Here is a 14,376-nt window from a genome sequence, read left to right on the forward strand (position 1 = left end):
AAAATATGTGGTATTAGAGGAAGGCCACTAACAAGATCTTGTTCTTATTACTTTATTATGATAATGAATTAGTTATTATACTTATTCATTTTCTGATTTTACAAATTTAAGGGCTGATCTTGCAAATTCGTACTTGCGGGAAAGTGAGGACTATTCCATTAGGTAACAGTTATCAGGCTGAAAAATAAGGGATCAGGCTTCCAAAGCATAAAATATTTCTTTAATAAATTTTCCTGAGGTAAGAACACATTCAGATCCTCACATCTAGGGGCTGGAAAAATATTTAAGCTGGACAAGAAAAGAGGAAATTTAGGTTAGGTTTTTCCTAATTCACTGTAAAATTAATTAGTGGACTTCCTTGATAAAGGATGTTACTGAAATAGTATCATTAAAGGCATTAAAAAGCATAATGCAGATTTGTGATTTCTGTGCCTGATCCACAATGGATAAACAGGATCAAGCGCTGGTGCAGGGGGACACATTAGATGACCCAGGTCTTTTCCAGATGTATGATCTGATTTGTAAGGCAGACCAACTGAAAGAGGATTTAGTCATAGTGGAAGAGGTTTAAGGGAAGAAATAAGCTCACACTGACTAAAAATGAATTTTGTTAGCACTACCTTTTCAATAAAGCGACAACACAGACACAATGATTTACGACCCATTGAGAAAACTATTGTTTATTTAGAAAAAAGGTTACACTGGTAGAATTCAGCAGATAAAAAAAATTATCTTTTTTAAAAATGTCATTGTGAAACTTTTCAGACTAAAGTTCAGCGATACAAAGCTCCTGTAGCTGTTGAATTGAAACCTAATTTATTTCATTTTTGAAGAGAGTATTTTCCAATTTATCTAAAAACATCATGACAAACAAAGGTGTGGCAAGGGACAGTTGAATGCAGGTTTGGGGATTTTTTTTTGTTTTTTTGTTGTTTTTTTTTTTAAACAGCTCAATGTTGTACACATAATATACAAATAATTCCTAAGCATTGCATGAAAACAGTGCTCCCACTTGGTTTTTAGTGACTGATATTAAAAACAGGCTAAGTAATAAATAAAAACTGAGTTTAAATGAGGTAAATTCAAAAATGGTTCAATAACTGTTTATTTATGGTTTTCAGACATCTAAAAGAATGCATTTCAGATTGAAAGAATCATTAAACTCAGGCAGTATTTAGACAACCTAAAGAGGAACTCTGTACACATGAAATCTTATTTGCACTATGGCAACTGTTTGCAGCACATTGTGCTAAAATATGGAATAGGTAACACTTTCAGCCAGGTACTGAAAATAAATGTGTGAGAAACTAAGCAACAAGTTAAAATACAGTAATGTACAACTCAACAATTAAATGTTCAGCATGGGGGAAATAAAGCAGAGAACTGAATAATTTAAGGAGATGCAGATGGGTCCTCTTCATTCACAAATTTCTGTGCAATCTATACTCTTGAAAATACATTTCTGGTCACAGCTGGATATCTTCCACTTTCAACCTCACCTAAAACAAATACATATGCCAATGCAATTAGATGTCATTTCTAAAGAATCAGAAGATTCAGAACTTGTTAGAATTTATTTTTATTCACAGCCCAAACAATGAGAGTGGAAAAATACTATTTTAATTGGCCTCTCTGATTATCTTTAGATTTTACAGACAATTACTTCAATTTCCTACTTTGTAATGAGAACTACACTAACACACACAATCAGGCACTGGGATTATAAATAAAAATAATGAAAAACTCTGCTTAATAGATAAAAATTCAACAAAAACAAGTATTGGCAAAAGTAAAATTCAACAAGCTGTCCTGAGAAGATTAATACCTCTAAATGAGAAATAAAAGCAATGAATATAAAGCAATACACACACATTACGAAGAATGTAATAAAAGAGGTTGTGGAAGCAGCAGAAATGAAATTAGCTGCCACAATTTTGTGTTGCTGTAAAAGCACTTTTGCACCCTTACCCATGCAAATGAAGGAGTGTAAGGTCAATGTTATACCAGATGCCCCCTTAATTTACTGCAAAAAATAACTGGATGTGTATTACCTACATATGTAAAAGAAGATTACTCACCCTGTTCTTTGAGATTATGTCCCTGTGGGCACCTTTGATCAGAGAATTTCAGCAGCAGTTCTTGTCTGGTCATGGATGCACTCTCTCCGTCTCATGCTATTGTCAGCACCTATCTAGTGCCGCGCAACCAGACCCCCACTCAGTTCCTTCTCCACCCGAGTCCACAGATTGAACTCCAAAGTAGAGGGGAGGAGGGTGGATAGTGGAGCACCCACAGGGACACCATCTCGAAGAACCTCAGTTACTGCACAGGGTGGGTAACCTTCTCTTCTTCTTTGAGGAGCATCCCTGTGGGTGCTCCACTTCAGGTTGAGCAGTGGCCATTGGTGGATACAAGGGGCTTTGGAGTTGCGCGGGTAATTGATGATAGTACTGTAAGTCCTACCAATGCGCCCGATCTTGAGCTCTGATCTATTGCACAGTGTTTTGTAAACATGTGTGTGGACACCCAGGTGGGCCACTTTACATGTGTCCATAATCAGCATATTGTTGAGAAAAGTTACTGAGGTTGATAATGACCTGGTAGAGAGAGTTCAGATACCCGGTGGGGGTTGTATGTCATGTTCATAGCATAGGTGAATGCACCCAGAAATCCATTTGGACAGCTTCTGCTTGGAAATGGCGGAACCTTTAGATCGTACCAAAGTTGAAATAGGTCTTGGTGAATTTCTGAAGGTCTTGGTTCTCTCAAGGTAGAATGCTAATACTCATCTGATATCCAGGGTGTGTAATATTGAGTCCCGTTTGCTCCCATGAGGTTTGGGGAAGAACGAGGGAAGATGGATTGATTGGCTCAGGTGGAAAGAGGGGTGTACTTTAGGTAAAACTTTAGGGTGAGGTCTTAGGGTGACCTTATCTTTGAAGAATATGGTATAAGGTGGGTGGCCATGAGGGCTCTTAACTCTCCCACTTGTTGGATGGACATTATAGCGAAGAAGAATGCAACCTTCATCAACAGATGTGTTAGAGAGCATGTTGCTAATGGCTGAATGGGGCTCCGGTAAGGCAGCGTAATACCAAGTTGAAGCCCCTAAGTGGGGTATTTCATATTTCAAGGTAAACATTTTTGATGCCCCATAGAAATCGTTTGGTGGTAGGATGGGAAATATAGATATTAGGGATGTAAAATATTAAACGATTAAATGGTTATCCGATCAGTATTAGTCTTACCGTTAATATATTGCAGTTAACATTTAAAACACATTGGTAAAATAATGTTGTGATATTGTAATAACCAATGTGCACATTAAAAATGCCGTAGCAATACCAGCAAATATGAAGCAATTGTGTTGTGTAACCTCGTGACTAGAGCCTTGATCCACAGTTCTACAAACCAAAAATATGGCAGAACGAAACGGAGGAATGTATCGTATTTTCAACTTAATGAAGTAGCAGGTCACTGAAGAAGTGGGTTTACACATAAGTCTGTCTGTTTTTGTTGTTAGTAAGGACACTTGACAAAGATAATATATACGAGGGGTAGATTGTGAACTTGTTAATGATTAAACGGTTAACAGATATAATTTTAATAGTTTAAATGGGTACTTTTAAAAACAATATTTACATCCCTAATTGATATCCCGTCTACCTTCAGTTGAAAAGCAGTAATAGTGACGAGGTGAACTCTAAGTGAACTAAGAGAGAGGCTGGAATTTTTTAGTTCCAGCATGTATTCTAAAATAATTGGTAAGGGAGTGGTCACCAGTTGGACTTGTTTGTTTTGCAACAGATTTCAAATCTCTTCCATTTATGCTGGAAAATATTCCATGTGGTTGTCCTCTTCCTGTTAACCAATACATATTTCACCTGTTCCGAGCAGGTTAGTTCACTGTGCTGGGAGCCATGTAGGAGCCATGCTCTCAGGTGAAGTCTCTCCAGATTTGGGTGGCAGACTTGTCCTGCATCCTACAAGAGAAGATTTGGCAAGAATGGAAGAGTGCATGGTGTGAGTACCAAGTTTGTCTGGCCCAGGTGGGGCCTATAAAGAGGACTTTGGGCTTTTCGGCTCTTATTTTGTGTATTGCCTTCGATAGCAAGGGGATAGCTTGAAACATGCATAGGATAGGCACATCCCATTTGAGGAGAAAGGCATCGCCCAAGGAACAGGGGGCCCAAACCTGCTCTCAAGCAGAATTGCGGGCATTAGTGATTCTGGGAGGTCGCAAAGAGGTCTATGGATGGGTGAGCCCAGAGTTCAAATATGCTCTGTAGGAACATGATGTTTAGTTCCCATTCATGGTTCTGGGAGAATTCCCTGCTCAATGTATCTGCTGTGGCATTTTGATGTGCTGGGAGATATGAGGCTGAGATGCTGACATTGTGCTGGATACACCAATTCCATAGTTTCTTGATTTCGGTGCATAGGCAGTGCGACCTTGCCCAACCCTGCCAGTTTATATAAACATGCCGGCAATGTTGTCAGCCATTACCTGTGTAGTCTTGTTCCTGATCAATGGCAGAAAGTGCAAGCACACGTTGCGAACTGCTCAAAGTTCCAGGAGATTTATGTGTAACAGTGTCTTGATGGGAGACCACCTGCCCTGAATTGTGTGATGTTGTAGATGGGCCCTCCAATCTATCAAAGAGGCGTCAGTTGTGAAAATCATTGAAGGTGGAGTCTGTATGAAAGGGACTCCCATGCACACATTGTTGGGTCGTGTCCACCAGTGTAGCGAGTCTTTGACTTTGAACAGCATTACAAACAGTATGTTTAGGCTGCGTTTTTGTGGTACGTGGTTCTTAGCCAGCCCTGAAGGCAGCACATGTGAAGACGCATGTGTCGTACCACAAATGTTGTTGCTGCCATACTACTAATTGGAGGTAAGTCCATGCCGATATCTGTGGGTTGTTCAATATAGTGGAGATCAGATTGGCTATAGTGATCAGATTGGTGGTAGTGACATTTTGGCCTCTAGAGCATCGAGATGTGCCCCGATGAAGTCCAGTTTCTGCAAGGGTGTTAGTGTTGATTTTCGTGTGTTGACTTGTAGTCCCAACCACAAGAAGAGAGCGATTGTCCTCGGCATAGTGTCTATGGCATCTGCCCAGGTGGGTGCCTTTAACACGCAATCATCCAGATAGGGAGTGACAATTTTTCTCTGTTTGCGGAGGTGTACCACCACTCCCAGGAACACTTTGGAAAACACCCGAGGTGCTGTCGACAGGCCAAATGGCAGAACTTTGTATTGATAATGTTCTGTCCCCAGAGTAAACCTGAGAAACCTCCTATGCATGGGATGTATGGTTAGGTGAAAATAGGCATCTTGAATTGAGGGTCAAAAATAGTTCCCCTTTTCCAGTGCTGGTATTGTTGTTGCTAATGTGACCATTCTGAACCGTTGGACCCTTATGAATTTGTTTTCTGAAGTCTAAGATAAGCCTCCATCCTCCATTCTTTTTCTGAGTTAAGAAATAGTGGGAGTAAAAACCCTTCCCTTTGTGTTGTGATGGTACGTGTTCCATGGCACCCAGCTGTAGGAAATGGTTTACTTCTTGATGTAGAAGGTGTTCGTGAGAGGGGTCTCTGAAGAGGGAAAGGGAGGGAGGGTGGGATGGAGATGAATGGTATTTTATAGCCTGAATGGATTATCCATGGTGATGGATTGCCATACTAGGTAGAAAGGAGTCAACCAGTCTCCAAAACAGTGGATGGTTAGTGATGGTGTCAGCACTGAAGAATGGGGGAGGTCTTGTGGGTCCTCAACCAAACTCTCAAAATTGTTGTTTTGAAGAGAGCTGGTGGGATGTTGATGATTAAGCTGGAAGCTGATGATGCTTTGGAGGCCTCTGTCTTTTGGTGTCATAGTGCCTCTGTTGTGAGGCTTACAGGACAGACCTTGCGTGCTGAGTAGGATAGTATTTCCTCTGTTTTCTTTTTGATGCAGGTGTGTATATAAGGACAGCAGAGTGTCGCCCTTGAGTCTCACAGGGTGTGAAGTGACTCATCAGTTTTTGCCACGAACAGCTTCTGGCCATTGAATGGGAGGTCCTCAACGGTGGATTGCACCTTCCTTGGGAAGCTAGACAGGTGAAACCACAAAGTCCAGCGCATAGCTATGGCAGTGGCTGTGGAGCACACCACTATATCGCCCCCATCTAGAGAGATCTGTAAGGCGGTTCTGGATAGGAGTTGGCCCTCTGAAATTATGGACTTAAATTGGTTTCTTTTGTCCTCCGGTCTGATGTCAATAAATTCAGTGAGTTTGGAGTAATTTGTGTGGTCGTATTTTGCCATTAGGGCAGCGTAATTGGCAATACAGAACTGAAGAATGGCAGATGAATAGGCCTTGCGGCCAAAAAGATTCAAACCTTTCCACTCTTTGTCGTATTGAAAAGATCTGGATCTCAGTTGTTGTCTGCCTCACTGATTGACAGCATCGGCCACTAGTGAATTTGGTGCGGGGTGAGAAAATAAGAAGTCTACTTCTTTAGAGGGAACATAGTACTTCTTATCTGCTCTCTTGCAGGTGGACAGTATTATAGCCGGGGTCTGCCATGTTTTTGGCCAGTCATTTATGGTCAGAAAAATTTTAGATTAGGAGGATGTCCAGTAGTTTGTGCTGGGACTCTGGGACCTCCTCTACAAGAATCTCTTCGGTATCAGTGATTCTTTAAAGAGTTCTTGAACACATTTAAAATCATCTACCTCTGGGGACGGCAGTAACATTATGGCCTCATCCAAGGACGAGGAAGAAATGTTGGATGTTGGTGTTGTATCCTGTTCCTGGGTTTCCTCCTGTTCTACAAATGGGCTCCTCAGTGGGCTCTGAAAGTGCAGCAACTGAGGCTGGTGAGGGAGCTCTAAGCCTCTTCTTGTATGGGCTTGGAATCTGGGGTACTGTCTCCTATATGCCCCCAAATAGGGCCACTGAGTAGCGAATGGTGTCAGCCCTGTGATAGTTTTAGGCTGTACAGGTGGACCCAGTGCTGAAGTAGATTGAATGGGAGAGGAGTGCTGAGATGAGAAGGCAACCTCCTTCTCAGTATTTTCTTCCTCACTAGAGAATGGAGGGGTCAGTGGTGAAGTGGGCTGACGTGGTGCTGTGCGTGCCAGAGAACCATCAGTGGAAAAAGGTGATTCAAGCATTGATGAGACATGATGGTCTGCCTGATATAGGAAGAGGTGCGGTGCCAATGGTTTTGGTATGGAAGTGGTCAGTGCCAACAGTGCTGTGGTAGTTGAAATTGTCGGTGCTGGCCTTGGAGCGCTCTTAATTGTTGGGACAGGAGGTGGCGCCATAACTTGCGTGGAGGGTATCAGTGCTGCATCTTGAGGCAGCTCTGTCGGTGCTGTAGCGGAGGAGGTAGGTTTCTGTTTGCATCTCAGATCTGAACCTGTACACTTAGGGTCACTGGTTTTCATGGTATGTGTGGTACCAGACGATCCTGGTGTCTTGTAAGTACTCAGCTGCGGTGCAGCTGGTACTTAGGAAGAGGAGTGGGCCAGAGTGTGCTTCTTTTTTGGTGGCTCCTTGAAAAAAGTTGAAGCCCTTTTCCTCACTGCCTTTTTGGAAAAGTGAGCCTTCCACTGTGAAACGGGTGAAGTTGCCAGGGAAAATTGTCCAGGGGAGGTCTGCAGACCTGGATCAGACGGTAGGTCCAGAGACTTCTCCATTAACCGTAGTTTGAGACGTAGGTTTCTGTCCTTTCTGGTGTGAGCTTCATGCGTCTCCCCTAGGCACCAGACACACAGAGTGCCCGTCTGAAACCGGGATCGCCTCTCAGCCGGAAAGGCAGTGCTTGAAGCCCAGTGAACTGGGCATGGCTTGAGTTATAGTGGTTCAACCTTAACAGTGAACTCTAACTAAGCTAAGGGCTATTCAAACTTGGATAAAGGGGGAAAGGAAAAAATAATTAAAAGGAAATAAATGGGGAGAAAGGGATAAGTAAACCTAACTAGGATACTAAAGACTACTCTAAACTCTAAGTTTAGCTATCTGTCTTAACACTGCTGGGAACTCCATGTCAGACCGAGGATGGTTGAGAAGGAACTGGAGTGGGAGTGGGAGGGTATTTTGTCGTGCTGTGCTAGGTGCGAGATGGGGAGCGTGCACGCATGGCCCAGACAAGCACTGCTGCTGAAATTCTCTGATCAAAGGCATAAGGACGCACCAACACCTGAAGTGGAGCATCCATAGTGACACTACTTGAAGAACTGACATTTACTTAAGTGCTTGTTTCTTAAACTATGCTACATAAACTGTCTTTTTATGATCATACTTCATCTGAATATGTTTCAATTCTCCATTTATGAAAGCACACACACAGGAACTTCTGGTCACATGTAGTTTGGTATTTTAAGAGAAAATAAGCTACACAAGATTAGCCCAAATAACTCTGTCCTAGGCTCAGAACTCAGTCTGCTCAAGCACACTCCCTCAAGAAAACATTTAAGCAAATCAATATGCTTGAGACCATTTCCCAAAGATGAGCAGATACTGGCTTTGTTGAATGCACAAGGGAAGTAAATTCCATACATGAAGGCCCTTCAGAGAACATCGCTCCCAGCTGTTCAAATATAGTTTAGTGCCTTGGTTAAACTCAGAATGATCTATAAGAAGAAAAAAAGGTCCCCAAAATAGCTAGGACCCTGACTCCTAGCATCGTCTCCTTCCCCCTAGACCCCACCAAAGGGCACCGGGCACCAGTGTGATTTTCATTACGCAGTTACTTCAGTTACCTGCTTTTGGCTTTAGTGGCTGGGCAAACAATGTCACCAGGACAAATTGTCAAAACCCTTCTAATATCCGAGCCAACTCAACTTCCCTAATTGCTACAGCCCTGCAAATACATGAATATCTCATTTATATTCGCAGACCATTTCTGCAGATCGGATGTGGATACAAATTTTGTACCCGCACAAGGCTCTACTAATTGTTTTTTGGAGTAGTAGTCCCAGTGAAGAGGATAGGATGCCTTTTGAAGCAAGTCCCCTTCCCCTGCCATATCTGTGGTGCAGAAAAGAGAAAGCAGCTCTCCTGCACTTCTGCATCCCTGAGTCGAGGGCAAAAGGCCTTTGCCACCCTCCCCCCAGCAGCAGTGTTATCTCCAGGTTGCTCTGTTAGAGACACCACAGCAGAGATGCTGCTGTATTTTCCTGTGGGGGACACTTCAAAATATCTCCTTGACAGGGGTCGTGTGATGGTACAAACTACTTTGCTTAACCCTTAAGTTATTGATACATATTCTGACCTTTATCTCCATCTTCGTTTGTCTCATAAACGTAATGAATTGTATTCATGTTTTAAGTACTGCGACCCTTTTAATACACTGATTTTTTGCTCATGGTGAAAGCTTACTACTATATTTTGATGGCAAAAAGGGGAGGTAGAGAGGCTGAAGAGCTCACCCAGTGGCAGTACATTTTATAATATTTCAGAACCATGTTTACTATAGCTGGGCAATTAACTCTAAAACTTCAACAAATGTTTAATTGAATAAAAATTTGAGTTTGCTTCAGCTGCATTCTTCCTTATGTTTGCTTTCTGCAAATATGCAGAAATGAGTCTACAGACCAATAATTTTCCACAGAAACAATTCATCAAGTAATTTTGAATGGAGAACAAATATAAGAAAATTATAAACCTCTCAGAGACAACTGGTAAACAGAGAGGCTACATTCTTTGAATAAATTATTTGCTATGCTTTAATCAGTCAGCTCTAATATTTACCAGCCATAATTACACATATTTTACAGAATGTAAAATTATCCATTGTCCTCAGGAGAGAGGCTGGCGGTGACACATGGCTTCTGAGACTAGGTGGATGGGTGAATTATTTTGAAATCTAGAAGGGCACCGCTTCCCTGATCTCCACAAAATGAACAGAGTTCTGAGACACCTAAAATACCTGAACACAGAACTGCTTGCTAAAGACTCATTTTTATCTTTCAAATCTGAATTTGTCAGCTTTTCTTGGCATAAGTAAATTATTTACCAATATTTTAGTGAATCTGTATATGTGTAAATGTCTAAAAAGCCCCGGAAGAGGATTTTAGAAAACTTGATTAACATTTTTCAAATGTTTTTGGCACCTCTCTTGATTCACACCCACATTCAAGTTGGAATTTAAACATGAATACATTGAATTTGAAGTTAATCTTGTCTAGACTTGTCTCTCAAGAACTACATGTAAAGCTTTCACTTAATGTCCAATCTTATTTGCAGAGGCCAAAGACTACATAGGCATAATGAACTATGCTTTTTCTTCATATTTCTTCACACAGGCTTACAGATAATTAAATGTATCCTATGTGCTGCTTTAAATTAAAAAAAAAAAAAAAAAAGACAGTTACCTTTTCCGTAACTGGTGTTCTTCGAGATGTGTTGCTCATGTCTATTCCACAATACGTGTGCATGCTTGCCACATGAACCAGTGCCGGAAGTTTTTCCTCTAGCAGTACCTGTAGGGGAGCGCCCTAGCAACCCCGGGAGTGGCGCCTCCATGGCGCAGTATAAGGGGCGCTGCGTGCTCCCCCCACCCTCAGTTCCTTCTTGCCAGACAACTTGGACAGAGGGGAAGGAGGGCGGGATGTGGAATAGACATGAGCAACACCTCGAAGAACACCAGTTACGGAAAAGGTAACTGCCTTTTCTTCTTCGAGTGATTACTCATGTGTATTCCACAATAGGTGATTCCAAGCAATATCTGGAGGTGGGAAGGAGTTCACGAATTCTCAGGATAGAGAACGGCCCTGCCGAACCTGGCGCCATCCCTGGTCTGAGAGACAATCGCATAATGCGAGGTGAATGTGTGAACTGAAGACCACATGGCAGCCCTACAAATGTCCTGAATGGTGACATGGGCCAAAAAGGCAGCCGATGAGGCCTGCACCCTAGTCGAGTGCGCCTTCACAATTGGTGGCGGAGGGATTCCCGCCAGGTCGTAACAGGTACGGAAGCACGAGGTGATCCAGTTGGAGAGCCGCTGAGTGGAGACTGGCTGACCTTTCACGCACTCGGCCGAGGCGATGAACAGTTGCGAGGACTTTCTGAACGGCTTAGTCCGCTCCAGGTTAAAAGCCAGAGCCCATCTCACATCCAGTGTGTGGAGGTGGCGCTCCTCACTGGACACATGGGGCTTGGGGCAGAGGACCAGCAGAAAAATGTCCTGACCCATGTGATAGGTGGAGACCATCTTCGGGAGTAACGAAGGGTGTGGGCAGAGCTGGACCTTATCTTTATGAAACACCGTGTCCAGGGGCTCGGAGGTCAAGGCCCGGAGTTCCGAGACCCACCTAGCTGACGTGATGGCAACCAGGAAGGCCACCTTCCATGAGAGGTGTGACCAAGAGCACGTGGCTAGCGGCTCAAACGGGGATCACGTGAGATGGGCCAACACCAGGTTTAGGTCCCAGGGGAGAAGACGATCCAACCCCTTAAGGAATCGGCCAGTCATAGCATGGGAGAATACCGTGTGGCCCTCCACCAGCGGACGGAAGGCCGATATGGCCACCAGGTGCACCTTGACTGACGAGGGTGCCAGGCCCTGGGCTCTAAGGTGAAGGAGGTAGTCCAGAATAAGCTGGATCAGGGCGGTCAGCGGGGAAATGCCCCACTCGTCTGCCCATCTGGAAAACCGAGACCACTTTACCAAGGAGGCTTGGCGCGTGGAGGGCCGCCTGCTTTCTAGGAGGACGTGCTGAACCCCTTCCGAGCACGTCCTTTCCTCCCTACCTAACCATTGAGCAGCCGCGCCATGAGGTGGAGTGCCACTAGGTTGGTGTGGAGGAGGTGGCCCTGGTCCTGGGAGAGCAGGTCCGGGTGGGACGGCAACAGCCACGGCGGGGCGACTGCCAGGCCTGTGAGGATCCCGTACCAATGCTGCCTGGGCCATGCCAGGGCAATCAGAAGGAGCCAGGCCTTGTCCATCTTTATCTTTTCCAGGACCTTGCCGATCAGCAGGAACGGGGGAAAGACATAGAGAAACTGGCTTGACCAGGACAGGAGGAAGGCATCAGAGACAGCGCCCAGTCTAGCTCCCTCCCCCCCCACCCCCCCGAGCAGAAATGGGGACAGCGACAGTTCTGCCGAGTCGCAAACAGGTCCACCTGGGGAGTCGCCCACACTTGGAAAAGTCTGTTCACCACCTCTGGGTGGAGAGACCACTCGTGCTGAGAGGAGAAGTCCCTGCTCAAGCGATCTGCCCATGCGTTCTGGGCGCCCAGCAGATGGAAGGCCTGTAGGCAGATGTCGTGGGCTATACAGAAGTCCCACAGCCTGAGGGCTTCACGGCAGAGGATCAGGCCCCGCCTTGCCTGTTGATGTAGAACAACGAGGCCGTGTTGTCCATGAGGACCCTGACCACCCGGCCCTCCAGGTGCGAGCAGAAGGTCGTGCATGCTAGCCATATCACCCTGAGCTCCTTGATGTTTATGTGGAGGGTCAGATCCTGAGCCGACCACAGACCTTGGGTCTCAACATTCCCCACATGGGCCCCCCATCCCAGGTCCGACGTGTCGGACACCAGTTCCAGCGACGGGGCCCTCCCCCTGAACGGGACCCCTTGGAGCATGTTTCTCAGGGAGGACCACCACCGTCGGGAGGTGATCACTGGCTCGGGCACCGTGAGGACTTTGTCCATCCTGTTCCTGGCCTGGGAGAACTCCGAGGCCAACCAGAGCTGGAGGGGCCTCATCCTGAGTCTGGCGTGACGGACCACATACGTGCACACCGCCATGTAACCCAAGAGCTGGAGGCACGCTCCTGCTGTTGTCACCGGAAACCTTGTGACCATGTCGATGAGCCCCTTCAGGGTCTCAAACCTGTCTGGTGGGAGGGAGGCTCTAGCCAACGAGGCGTCCAGGACCGCCCCGATAAACTCTATGCGTTGTACTGGGACTAACGTGGACTTGGTGTCATTTACCAACAGGCCCAAAGTGGTGCGCGTGGTGAGAAGCCCCACGTGATCCCGCATCTGCGACCGGGAGCTGCCCTTGACCAACCAGTCGTCCAGACAGGGGAAGATCTGGCCCCCCCCGGCGCCTGAGGTAGGCCGCCACCAGCAACATACATTTCGTGAATACCCAGGGGCAGTGGGCAGGCCAAACGGGAGGACTGTAAATTGGTAGTGTTCCTGCCCCATCGTGAAACAAAGGAAGCATCTGTGCCCCTCGAATATATGAATGTGGAAGTACACATCCTGCAGATCGAGGGCGGCGTACCAGTTCCCGGGATCCAGGGAGGGGATGATGGAGGCCAAGGAGACCATGCGGAACTTGAGCTTCACTATGTACTGGTTCAGCCCTTGCATGTCCAAGATGGGGCTGAGCCCCACTTTGGCTTTTGGGATAAGGAAATAGCAGGAGTAGTACCCCTTGCCTTTGAACTCCCCCGATACTGCTTTCACCACTCCTAGGCCCAGGAGCCGCCCCCCTCCTGCTCGAGCAGAGCCTCATGCGAGGGGTCCCCCAGGAGGGATGGGGGGTGATTGGGTGGGGAGGAAGTAAACTGGAGGGAGATGGTGTTGAGGAACCATTGGTCCAAGGTCAGCTGCGACCACTCTGGGAGGAAAGCACACAACCGATTGGAAAAGGGAAGCTTTATTGAGGGTGGATCCCTGATAAGAACTGGTAGGGCGCCCCCGGGCATCCCGTCAAAACTGCCTTTTCCCCGCTTGCTTGCCCAGGGAGCCCCACAGATTGAACTCATACCAGCCCAGGAGAGCCTGGTGGTTCACCAGCCGTAACTGGAAGCTCGAGGACGAATAAATTTTTCTTCCGAACGAGTTCAGAGTCCAGCCTCCTTGAATCTTTATTTTTGGGGGTAGGGCCTGGTTGGCCCAGCCATTTCCTGTGGTTGACAGACTCGACTACCAAGGAGTTAGGAGCAGGGTGGGTGTATAAGTATTCATGCCCCTTGGTGGGTACAAAATACTTGCATTCCGCTCTCTTAGAGATGGGGGCCAACGAGGCTGAGGTTTGCCACAGGGCATTTTAAATTTTCGCCACCCTTTCGTGGAGAGGCAAGGCAACCCTGCCCGGTGCCAAGGAGTTCTTGGTGGGCCCTAAAGAGTTCTTGGTAGACCCCAAAGTCCTCTTGCAGGACAGAACGAGGAGGAGGCGTAATCGCCTCATCCAGGGAGGGTTAGGAGGCTGGCACGGTACTTTGTGTGTCCACCGGCACCGGAGGGTCCACCACCTGGTCAGTCTCCGGGCACGTTGGCGAGGACGTACGACCCACTGACTCCTTCCTTGCAGGTCTGGAGAGGGAGGCCAATGGTCCTTCTGAGGCTCTGGCCATCGAGAGAGCCCCCACTGGGAGCTGCGTTGGGGGCCATGGTGCCCATTGGTACCATTGGG

At 46.1% G+C, this 14,376-nt stretch overlaps 1 protein-coding gene across 4 annotated transcripts in view; it reads right to left on the bottom strand.

Annotated features, from left to right (window-relative positions):
- Positions 1-664: 664 nt before the first annotated feature.
- Positions 665-14,376, bottom strand: part of THOC2 (THO complex subunit 2) — a 108,863-nt gene continuing 95,151 nt past the window's right edge. For all 4 annotated transcript variants that reach the window (XM_054039012.1, XM_054039011.1, XM_054039010.1 and 1 more), the window contains one exon: positions 665-1,499. The gene's annotated coding sequence lies outside the window, so the exon portion shown is untranslated. The remainder of the gene's footprint in view (positions 1,500-14,376) is intronic.

This window comes from Malaclemys terrapin, chromosome 9 (assembly GCF_027887155.1).
Source record: "Malaclemys terrapin pileata isolate rMalTer1 chromosome 9, rMalTer1.hap1, whole genome shotgun sequence".
In the NCBI taxonomy this organism is placed as follows: Eukaryota; Metazoa; Chordata; order Testudines; family Emydidae; genus Malaclemys; species Malaclemys terrapin.